The following is a 7,843-nucleotide window of genomic DNA, read 5'->3' on the forward strand; positions in this document are numbered from 1 at the left end:
CCCTGACTTGAGAGCAATGACGCGCTCCCCCTTGCCCCGCCCATGGAGACCTGACTTCCCTGTTGCCACAAGAGAGGCTACCTGAACTCCCCGTCGTACCTCGTGAGAAACCCCACACTGGCGCCACAGCTCGAGAAAACCCACGAGACGCCCCCGTCATCTCGAGATGTGGGCCTTCTTTTCCTGCATGGCCTGGAGAGCAATACCGAGTCCTCTCTCCAAACTGAAGAGGAGGCTTGACTCCCTTTAGACCAGTCAGTGGGCTCAAAGAGATACACGTCGCAACTCGAGAGGAGAGCCGAGTCCTTTGCTTGCCCTAGATATGAGGCCTAACTCCCCGGGTGAGTCTGTAATGCAAACCCGAGATCCCTGTCGCCCTTGGAGAGGATCACTGGGTCCTGAACACAAGGCTAGATGAGGTCGCTTTTGCCCTGCAGTAACTCGAGAGCACTCCCCAGCTTTCCCTCGCAACCCGAATGGAAGATTGGACCTCCATGGGCCAACACAAGAGGAAGCCTGAATTCCCAGTAGTAATTCGAGAATTCCGCCTCAACTTGAGAAAAACCACGTGGTTCCCCCGTCATTGCAAGATGAGGCCCTTGCCCGCTCCAGCGTCTCAAGAGTAGTCCCACGTTCCGTCTTGAAGTGCGAAATGATATTTGGCATCCTTAATGCTACCCCAAAAGTTCCCCGACATATGGGTTGCACTCGAGGGGAACACCGAGGTTCCTGGCACCACTTCATCTGAGCCCCTTCTCCCCTCCTGATCGCGAAAGGAGGGTCGATTCCCCTGCTTTGTCTGCAAGGGGTTCCCGACCTTCTCCGCGCACCTCAGATGAGGCTGTCTCACGAGGAAATTCGAGACGTAGCCTCGATGGTGGTGCCACATGCCGAAAGACCGCAATTTCGCGATCTGCTCTTGATAAGAACGCGATGCCCAGACACCTATTCGAAGATAGTGTGGATGAAGGCACAACACGAAGGGGCACTGACACCCCCGTGCATCGTCCGGAAAAGACCGCAGGTTACTCATACAGCTCAACAAGTGCCTGTCACCCAGTGAACAACTCGAGAGGCAAGCGGAGGTCCATTCCTGCACACAAGACGAGGCCTGACTCACCTCTCCCAACTATGCAGGGGGCTGCGATCGGAATCAGAAATGGAGAGGAACCCTGAGGTTCCTGCCTCCCCTCGAGATGAGGCCCCCTTCCATTTCACCAAACCCAGTGGAGTCCCGAGAGGTCTTTCCCAACTCCACAGTATCCCTGACTTCTCAGAGGCACCCGGAGAATCTCCCTGAGGTCACCGGCACAAGTCGAGGGAACCCAGGTATTCTTGCCAAGACCTGAGAGAGATCTTGAGAGTCCTTCTTCAACGCGTCTAGAGGCCTGATTCCCCTACCATGACTCGAGAGCAATGACGCGCTCCCCCTCGCCACATGCATCGAGACCTAACTTCCCTGGCGCCACACAACAGGCTCCCTGAGCTCCCCGTCGTACCCCCTGAGAAACCAACACAGGCGCTGCAGCTCGGTAAAATCACCGAGACCGCCCTGTCTTCGTGAGATGAGGGCCTTCTTTTCCTGCATGTCCTGGAGTGCAATCCCAAGTCCTCTCTCCAAACTCCAGAGGAGGCTTGACTCCCTTTAGTCCACTCAGTGGGCTCCAAGAAATACCCGTCGCGACTCGAGAAGAGAGAGAAGGCCTTTGTTTCCCCTCGAGACGACGCCTGACTCCCGGGTGAGTCTGGAATGCAACCTCAAGTTCCCAGTCATCCCTTGAGAGGAACATTAGGTCCTAGACACAAGCCTGGATGAGGTCTCTTTTGCCCTGCAGTGACTCGAGCGCAACCCCCAGCTATCCCTCGCAACTCGAATGGAAGGTTGGTCTTCCCTGGGCTAACACAAGAGGAAGCCTGAATTCCCCGTCGTAACTCGAGAATCCCGCCGCACCTTGAGAAAAACCACGTGATTCCCCCATCATCCCAAGATGAGGCCCTTGCCCTCTACAGCGTCTCAAGAGAAGCCCCAAGTCCGTCTTGAAGTGCAAAAGGTACTTGGCACCCTTGAAGTGACCCGAAAAGTTTCCCGACACACCGGTCCCACTCGAGGGTAACACCGAGGTTCCCGGCACGACTTCAACTGAGCCCTTTCACTCCTCCTGATCGCGACAAGATGGTCGATTCCCCTGCTTTGTCTGGAAGGGGTTCCCGATCTTCATGGTGCACCTCAGGATGACACCAGTCTAACGAAGAAATTCGAGACGTAGCCTCATGGATGGTGCCACGTTCTGAAAGACCCCGATTTCCTGCTCTGCTATTGATAAGAACCCAATGTCCGGACACCTCTTTGAAGGCAACCCTGTGGATGAAGGCACAACACGAAGGGGCACTGACTCCCTCATGCATCTTACGGAAAAAACCGAAGATTCCACTCACAGCTCGACAAATGGTCTGTTATCCTGTGAACAACTCGAGAGGCAAGCGGAGTTCCATTCCTCCACACAAGACGAGGCCTGACTCTCCTGTCCCAACTCTTCAGGGACCCTGTGTTCGGAGTTTGAAATGGAGAGGAACCCTTAGGTTCCTGCCTCAACTCGAGATGAGAACCTTTGCCATTGCACCAAACCCAGTGGAGTTCCGAGAGCCCCTCCCAAGTCCACAGTATGCCTGACTTCTCAGAGGCACCCTGAGAAGCTCCCTGAGGTCACCGGTACAAGTCGAGGGAACCCAGGGTTTCCTGCCGCAACCTGAGAAAGACCTCGAGACTCCTTCTTCAACGCGTCTTGAGTCCCGATTTCCCTACCATGACTCGAGAACATTTATGGGCTCCCCCTCGTCACACACATAGAGACCTGACTTTCCTGGCGCCACACGAGAGGCTCCCTGAGCTCCCCGTCGTACCTCGTGAGAAAACTCATAATTGTGCCCCAACTCGAGAAAACCCATAAGACGCCCCCGTCATTGCGAGCTGAGGGCCTTCTCTTCCTGCATGGCCTGGAGAGCAATCCCGAGTCCTCTCTCCAACTCCACAGGAGGCTTTACTCCGAGTAGGCCACTCAGTGGGCTCCAAGACATACCCGACGCGACTCGAGAAGAGAGTGGAGTCCTTTGCTTTCCTTCGAGAAGAGGCCTGACTCCCTGTGTGAGTCTGGAATGCAACTCCGAGATCCCTGTCACCCCTGGAGAGGAAAATTAAGTCCTGGGCACAGGCCTAGATGAAGTATATTTTGCCCTGCAGTGACTCGAGAGAAATCCCAGCTCTCCCTCGAAACTCGAATGGAAGATTGGACTTCCCTGGACCAACACAAGAGGAAGCCCGAATTCCCCGTTGTAACGCGAGAATCCTGCTGCAACTCGAAGGAAACCACGTAGTTCCCCCCTCATCTCAAGATGAAGCCCTTTCACGTTAGAGCGTCTCAAGAAAAGTCTCACGTTCATGTTGAAGTTTGAAACATTACTTGGCACCCTTCATCAGACTCCAAAAGTTCCCTGACATACCGGTCTCACTCGAGGGGAACCCCGAGGTTCCCAGCACCACTTCATCTGAGCCCCTTCTCCCCTCCTGATCGCGACAGGAGGGTCGATTAACCTGCTTTGTCTGGAAGGCTTTCTCGACCTTCCCAGCGCACCTCAGGATGAGCCCAGTCTCAAGAGGAAATTCGAGAGGTAGCCTCGTGTGTGGTGCCACATGCCAAAAGACCCCGATTCTCTGGTCCTCTCTTCACAAGAACCCATGCCCGGACACCTCTTCGAAGGCAACCCTGTGGATGAAGTCACAACACGAAGGGGCATTGACAACCCCGTGCATCATCTGGAAAAACCCACAGGTTCCACATACAGCTCGACAAGTGGCCTGTCACCTCGTGAACAACTTGGGAGGCAAGCAGAGTTCCATTCCTCCACACAGCACGAGCCCTGAGTCTCCTGTCCCAACTCAGCAGGGACGCTGCAATCGGTGTCTGAAATGGAGAGAAACAGTAAGGTTCCTGCATCAACTCTAAATGAGGCCCTCTTCCATTGCACCAAACCCAGTGGAGTCCCGAGAGGCCCCTCCCAACTCCACAGTATCCCTGACTTCTCAGAGGCAACCTGAGTAGCTCTCTGAGGTCACCGGCAGAAGTCGAGGGAACCCAGCGTTTCCTGCCACAACCCCAGAAAGACCTCGAAAGATCTTCTTCAACGCGTCTTGAGGCCGGATTCCCCTAACATGACTCGAGAGCAATTACCCGCTCCCCCTCACCACGGGCATGGAGACCTGACTTCCCTGGTGCTGCACGAGAGGCCCCCTGAGCTCTCCATTGTACCTCGTGAGAAACACAACGTGGCGCCCCAGCTGGATTAAACCCACGAGACGTCCACGTCATCGCGAGATGTGGGCTTTCTTTTATTGCATACCCTGGAGAGCAATCCGGAGTCCTCTCTCCAAACTCCACAGGAGGCTTGACTCCCTGGAGGCCACTCAGTGGGCTCCAAGGGATACCTATCGCGACCCAGGAGGATATCAGAATCCTTTGCTTCCCCTCGAGCCGAGGCCTGACTCACTGGGTGAGTCTGGAATGCGTCCCCGTGATCCCTATCGCCCCTGGAGAGGAACATTAGGTCCTGGACACAAGCCTAGATGAGGTCTATTTTGACCTGCCGTGACTCGAGAGCAATTCCCACCCAGCTCTCCCTGGCGACTCGAATGGAAGAATGGACTTCCCTGGGCCAACAGAAGAGGAAGCCTGAATTCCCCGTCGTAAGTCAACAATCCCATCGCAACTCGAGAAAAACCACGTGGTTTCCCCTTCATCACAAGATGAGGCCCTTGCCCACCACAGCGTCTCAAGAGAAGTCCCACGTTTCGTCTTGAAGTTTGAAACAGTATTTGGCAAGCTTCATGAGACCCCAAAAGTTCCCTGACATACCGGTCTCACTCGAGGGGAACACCGAGGTTCCCGGCACCACTTCATCTGAGCCCCTTCTCCCCTCCTGATCACGACAGTAGGGTCGATTAAACTGCTTTGTCTGGAAGGCTTTCCCGACCTTCCAGGGACACCTCAGCATGAGGCCCGTCTCACGAGGAAATTCGAGACGTAGCCTCGTGTGTGGTGCCGCATTCCAAAAGACCCCGATTTCCCGGTCCGCTCTTGATAAGAACCCGATGCCCGCACACCACTTCGAAGGCAACCCTGTGGATGAAAGCACATCATGAAGGGGCACTGACACCCCCGTGCATTGTCTGGAAAAAACCGCAGGTTCCACACACAGCTCGACAAGTGGCCTGTCACTCCTTGAACAACTCGAGAGGCAAGCGGAGTTCCATTCCTCCACACAAGACGAGGCCTGACTCTCCTGTCCCAACTCTGCAGGGACCCTGCGATCTGAGTCAGAAATGGAGAGGAACCCTGAGGTTCCTTCCTGATCTCGAGATTAAGCCCTCTTCCATTGCAGCAAACCCAGTGGAGTCCCAAGAGGCCTCTCCCAGCTCCATAGTATCCCTGACTTCTCAGAGGCACCCTGAGAAGCTACCTGAGGTCACAGGCACAAGTCGAGGGAACACAGGGTTTCCTGCCGCAACCCGAGAAAGACCTCGAGCGTCCTTTTTCATTGCGTTGAGCCCTGATTCCACTACCATGACTCGAGAGCAATGACGTGTGCCCCCTCGCCACTCGTATGGAGACTTGACTTCCCTGACACCACACGAGAGGCTCCCTGAGCTCCCGGTCGTACCTTGTGAGAAACCCCACACTGGCACCGCAGCTCCAGAAAAACCACGAGACTCCCCCGACATCGCGAGATGAGGGCCTTCTTTTCCTGCATGGCCTGGAGAGCAATCCCGCGTGCTCTCTCCAAACTCCACAAGAGAGGAGCCAAGATTGCTGAGGAGTAGGACGGGGAGAACTCTTTTCCCCCCCAAACAATTTCATCAAAAGAGCATTTAAACGTCGAGTAAATTCCACAGTACAACTTATGAATGCTGCCAGAGGACATCAGGCACCCAGAAAAGCAACCCAACTCTTGGAAAGTAGGTAGGAAAAAGTATAAAAGACAAAAAAAGAGACAAAAGAGGGAGGGAGGGATTTCCGTCCCGGGAAGATAGTCTTAAAAAGAGAAAAGTTTCCAAACACCAGGAAAGCTTTTCACTGCCAAATCTTTGCCAAGCTTTGGAAGCACAAAGGGCAACATAAGGGGGATAAAAATAAATAAACAATTAAAACTCGCAGATTGCAAGCCCTACGGTAACTCCCCCAGCCACGAAGCAGTGCAGACGCCTGCTCACACCATTAGCAAGCAGGGGCTGGGCAGGGAGGCGCGGCGCGGGCTGCATCGCTTAGAGTAAGAATCTGGCCTGAATACCCTGAGCGCTATCTGAACGAAATAACTTGGGCTAGCAAACCAGACTCTGGGATATCTACCACGCAAAAAGCCAGCCCTAACCTAAGACACCGCCAGGCCCGCGCACGGAACAAAGGACTGAACAGAGATAGCCGGCTGCAGACCTTCCCCCTCTGGTGACAGGCAGCCAGAGCCGGAAGGGGGCAATCGCAGCCCCAGAGAGACATTATCTATAAAACTGTAAGCAGGCTTCTTTGCTAACTAAAACTTCTTGGGGATCTGGACGGTCAACATCTGCCTGAGAAGGTGCGCCTGTTTTACACCCAGATAACCGAGTGGCAGGGAGGCGATAAGTCACAACATTGGCGCTCGCCAAACATCTCATTACCTGAGCTGCTCGGACCTGGGAAGAGCACAAAACGCAGGCCCAACCGAGCCTGTGCCTCTGAGGACTACCCGAGTGCCTGAACCTGAGTGGCTTGGACCTGGGAGGTGCATGCAGCCCAGGGCCAGCCTCGGATTGTTCCCGGTGGAACAACCTAGAGCCCGAGCAGTGTGGGCAGGGAGGCTACACGCGCCGTGAGCGGGGGCAGACCCAGTGTGGCTGAGGCACTGTGACCGCACGCCACTGTTATTTGTTTGCAGCATCCCTCCCTCCCTCCCCACAGTGCAACTGAACAAGTGAGCCTAAAAAAAAAAGTGTCCTCCACCGTCCCCTTTGTGTCAGGGCGTAAACCAGACACTGAAGAGACCAGCAAACAAAAGAAGCTATAACAGAGGGAATCGCCTTGGAAGCTACAGGCAATAGATTAAAACCCTGTGGTTACTAGGACTACATAGGAAGGTGCCTATAGATCTTGAGAAATATAAGTCGGACCAAGGAACTAGCCAAAAATGAACTGAACCCACGATACTCACAACAAAACCAGAGAAAGTCCTAGATATATTTTTATGATCATTCTTTCTTTCTTTTAATTTTTTTAATTTTAAGTCCTCTATTGTTCCTTTAATTTTCACTTTTATAACCTATTACTTTGCAAAAAAAAAAGACCCTATTTTTTTCTTCTTCAGCAGACTTCATATATATATATATATATATATATATATATATATATATATATAATAATTTTTTGACCTTGTTTTTTTTTTTTTTTTTTTCTTCTTTTAACATTGTATTTTTGAAATTCCAAACTCTACTCTAGATTTCTAATTTATGCTTTTTGGTATTTGATATCAATTTTGTACCTGTAGATTCTTTATAATTTTTGCGACATTGCTTGTTTTTGTTTGTTTGTTTTCTCTTTAGTTTTCTTCTTCCTTTTTTTTAACATTGTATTTTTGAAATTCCAAACTCTACTCTAGATTTTTAATTTTTGCTTTTTGATATTAGTTATCAATTTTGTACCTGTATTTTCTTGATAATTTTTGCGACCTTGTTTGTTTTTCTTTGTTCGTTTTTTCTCTCTTTCTTTTCCTTCTTCTTTTCTTTAACATCGTATTTTTGAAATTCCAAACTCTACTCTAG

This window comes from Bubalus kerabau, unplaced genomic scaffold (genome assembly GCF_029407905.1).
Source record: "Bubalus kerabau isolate K-KA32 ecotype Philippines breed swamp buffalo unplaced genomic scaffold, PCC_UOA_SB_1v2 scaffold_26, whole genome shotgun sequence".
Lineage (NCBI taxonomy): Eukaryota > Metazoa > Chordata > Mammalia > Artiodactyla > Bovidae > Bubalus > Bubalus kerabau.